Consider the following 4,742-nt stretch of genomic DNA (forward strand, 5'->3'; position numbering starts at 1 on the left):
CTGTACACACGGAATACGCGCGATATAAGCCTCATATTGATTGATTGATTGATGGTTGGACCTGCATTTGTAATGCAGAAACAGAAGGGTTTGCCTGTATGTAACAGCTCGCTGCTGGTACGTGGCACTAGCATAAACAAAAGTGTCGTTATTGGGCAGGTTGTTAGTACAAGCCTTTAAAATGAAGAAGAAGAAGAAGAAGTATTACAGTGATGTTACAAGGTGGCAAATCTGTCATTGTGTGATGAGGCTTAAAGGATATACTATTGATGTGACCGTTTTGGGGAATTTTTTAGTTTTTTGTGTGTTTATTTTTGTTTTTTTAGGTAGTTTAAACAATTAATTCAAAATATATTACATTAAACAATTGACAAAAATGCAGCTAGGACACGAACTCAAGCAAATACTTATTTTACGTGACCAGAACAATACTAAGTAGCACACATTTCTCGTTAATTCAACCTCGGGGAATCCACTGTGCCTTCATCTTGACGCACACGGCACGACGGAGAATCCACTGTGCCTTCATCTTGACGCACACGGCACGACGGAGAATCCACTGTGCCTTCATCTTGACGCACACGGCACGACGGAGAATCCACTGTGCCTTCGTCTTGACGCACACGGCACGACGGAGAATCCACTGTACCCTCATCTTGACGCACACGGCACGACGGAGAATCCACTGTACCCTCATTGTTACACGACACTTGAGATTGCCACAAGTTCTCAAACGCCGTATAGTTGTGTTCTTTTATTCTACGTCGCCCGTCTTCGCAGCAGCAGAAAACAACTCGTCAAATTGAGTTCGAGGATTTATTCAGCATTCAATACATACAACTGCACATCGTAGCAGAACTCAAAAAGAAGCTTTTTAACATTCAAATCGCGCTGGCATATATAGTAAATACTCAATCTCGAGAATATTCCAGACCGAACATGATACAACTACATTATATGCGAACCGCCCATGGACTAGAATGGTGACGTTCTCTGTGACGTACATCAAAAGGTGCCGACGCCCTTAATCCGATCGAACGCCACGAACTCACACTAAAACAGCATGGTAAACAACTTGTTTTGACAGGACTAGAAAGTTCACCTGCATTCTCGTCCAAGCATAAATATTGTGTTTACAAAATATAATATCGGTACCTTCCCACAAAGTACAAATAAGTCAACTACATGCAACACACAAAACTGAACCAAAGCTCAGCAACGGTAGCGTTTCCTAACATTACCCCCAACACCAGAAGAAATTTACCTAATTTCTTTCAATCATTGAAACGCTACCTGCACACATATTATGTATACATAACAGATTGAAATCCAGGTATGTACATTAGTCTGTTAGAGAATGAACACAGTTTCAGGAGGTTAGCGTGGTAGATCTTGGACTTCTTGCCGACATTCACCTTGTAGTCGTTGATCCCTACCACGGCCTCAACCTCGTATGGGCCTTTCCACTGCATCAGTAGTTTGTTGTGATCAGTGGGAAGCAGTATCAGCACTTTGTTACCTGGTGTAAACTTCCTGTTTACGGCTTTGCGGTCGTAGTAGTGCTTTCCACTATCCTGAGACTTTCTCAAGTTTTCTCTCGCAATCTCGAGAGTCTCCTCCAGTTTCTCTCGCAACTCGAACACGTACTGGTAACTGTTCTTCACTTCAGGTGTGTCCACATCTTTCGTCCACAATTCCTTTAGTATCTGCATCGGGCCTCTCACGGTCCGCCCGTACATCAGCTCGAACGGGGAGAATCCAGTGGACTCTTGTGGCACCTCCCTGTATGCAAACAGCAAGGCATTGATGTAGCGATGCCACTGCCTTGGCTGCTCACTGCATAGTTTCTTCAGCGTGGACTTCAGCGTCGCATTGAATTTTTCGACCAGCCCATTGCACATCGGGTGATAGGGTGTCGTAGTCAAGTGACGAATGCTCAGCAGCCTGTTGACCTCTTCCATGCATTCAGAGACAAACTGTGTCCCCAGGTCTGTGAGGATCTCTTCAGGAACCCCAATTCTGCTGAAAATGTCCACAAGTGCCTCGGCAACAGTCTCGGTGTCAATTTTCTTGATCAGAGGCACGGCTTCTGGGTACCTGGTTGCATAGTCTACCAGGGTCAGTACCCAACGATGACCCGCTTCACTTGGCGGTTTGATCTCGCCGATGAGGTCAATGGCCACCCTCTTGAAAGGTCGGTCGATCAAAGGCATCTTCTGCAACGGGACTTTCGGGACCCTTCCTCGAGGTATGGTTTTCTGGCAAATATCGCACGATCGGCAGAATCGAGTCACATCTGCATGCAGTCCTGGCCAGTAAAACGCAGCCTGGATTCTGTCCGATGTTTTCTTGACCCCCAGGTGACCTCCCATAATAGAGTCGTGGGCCACCTCCATCACCTGGCGCCTAAGTGGTTGAGGCACCAGAACTTGACGTAATGGCTTCCCACCGTTGACTCTCGCGTGCTGGAACACTCTGTACAGAATCTTGGCCTTCACTTCAAATTGCACAGTGCCTTCGCCCTTAGTCATCTCCTTGACAGGACGACTCCTGTACTTTGTTAAGGTCGAATCAGCTTCCTGTAGCTGAATCAGCTGATCCCTGTCCACGACAGCAGTTGCAGAACTGTTGGTGACCCTGAGTGGCGTAGTTGTTTTGTCCTTCTTCGCCTGGGCTCTGGTCGTCACAGCGCTTACAACCTGCGGCTGGTCGCGGCGATGCACAGTTGCTCTGTCATCTCGTAACAGTTCGCTGATATCTTCATTCGCGAATGGCAGTGGGTCTTCCTCCTCAGCAGCAGGCTGAGCTGAGCCCATTCTCCATTCGAAATCAGGGTCATCAGGACGTCTCGCACCCCCAATGTTCCCAATTAGTAGATCGTACAAGGGCTTCTTCAGGCAGACGGCCTCAACTTCTCCGGTGAAGTATGGAGTATCGATCTGGATTTTTACCACTGGTGCCTTCACGCATTTGCTGTCAGCCATGAGCGTCCACTTGAAGTCACCAGTGAACTTCTCTGTTGGCACCAGATCCTCTTTGACGATGACCCCATTGCAGCCCGAATCTCTGAGAACAGTCACTTCCTGCTTCTCAACAAATCCCTTCGACACGGGCATGTTCGACACTGACACAGCTGCGCTGGCGACGACAGAGATTGACTTGCCATTGGCGAGTAGAAGCTGGCCATCAGAAATACATTCTTCCACGTCCGATGGTGTAGCCACTTGCTCGGCAGCCCTTGGAAGTATGACGCTGCTCGCACATACTTGTTGGTTCGAGCCACTCGTTTGCCTCTTGTTGTCGTAATATCTCCGTCGATGTTCTTGCGCTTTGTCATTGACATGTCCGTTATTTTTCTTTTGGGGACAGTTGGCGACTCGGTTGCCCTTGGCATTGCAATGGAAACACGTTATGTTCTGCCCTTCATTGGATGATGGTGCGGACTCAGTGTGTCCCTTGGCAGGTTGGTTTCCCTGGTTCCCGCTCTTCTGGAAAGGTTTTGATGACTTTGACGTCCCCAGGGTCCTTCCATGAGCAATGAGATAACGCTCAGCAGCATCAGTAATGTCCTTCAAACCCCGCAGTTTTTGCTCTTCCAAGCGGGTCGCCAGGTCCTTCGGGCAGGCATTAAGGAACTGCTCCTTCACGATCAAGTCCCGCAGACTCTCGTATGATTGCTCTTCACCTGATAACTCCACCCACTTCTGCAGGTATGACGACAGGCGCTCCACAAACTGGCTCGGTGTCTCTCCAGACAATGGCTGGCATTCGCGGAAGCGTTGACGGTAGCCCCTTTCAGTGAAGTTGTAGCAACGCAACAGAGCTTCCTTCAGTACATCATAGTCTCTGGCGTCATCGTTTGAGAGTCTAGTGTAGACCTCAAGTGCTGCCCCAGTCAAATGTGCGCTGAGTTGAATCGCCCAGTCGTCGCGCTGCCATCTAGCACTCTCAGCGAACCTCTCGAATCTTGCAAGGTAGCAGTCGATCTGGTCCTTCCCGTCAGCGAATGCTGGAAGTTTCGGTGCCCTGTGTAACATTTGCTGCTGGTTATCTCTTTGGCGTGGTGCCTCGTGCTCATTTTGAACACGCACCATTTCTGTCTGAAGCTCTAAACGCTTCGTCTCCATTTCTATTTGGAGCTCTAAGCGTTTCAGCTCAATTTGCCTTTCTCTTTCTTCACGCTGCGCTTGTCTTTCTTCACGCTGCGCTTGTCTTTCTTCACGCTCACTCTGCGCTTGTCTTTCTTCACGCTCACGCTGCGCTTGTCTTTCTTCACGCTGCGCCAGGAGTCGTGTCTGGGACTCGACGAACTCCGTCAACTGCTTGCCTTTTAGTCCCAGTTCAATTCCTTTTCCCCAGAACTCAGCCATTCTGGTCTTTACCGGTGCGTTCGTCTGTATTCTTTCACAGCCACGAACGTAGACGAATGTAGTCTTCTAAAAGAACACAGTCTCTACCGCACCTCCGATGCTTCTCTCGTCGCTGTTCACCTTCGTAGACGCAGGCTGCCACCCTCCTCGTCTAACGTGACGGCGCACTCTGCTCACGATACGTACACGACGTACCCCAGTCGTATTTCGTGGAATTAATGCACTAGCTCCGCGACGAAGTCCGTCTCGTCCAAACGGCAGCTAACCTCTGTAATCCCGATACACTCCGGCGTCGCTCACCGTACCGAGCTGCGGCGATTACCAAACTCTTCACCAGTCACACCGAATCCACGGTTCCGTAGTCTCAATACT

This window comes from Littorina saxatilis, linkage group LG3 (genome assembly GCF_037325665.1).
Source record: "Littorina saxatilis isolate snail1 linkage group LG3, US_GU_Lsax_2.0, whole genome shotgun sequence".
In the NCBI taxonomy this organism is placed as follows: Eukaryota; Metazoa; Mollusca; class Gastropoda; order Littorinimorpha; family Littorinidae; genus Littorina; species Littorina saxatilis.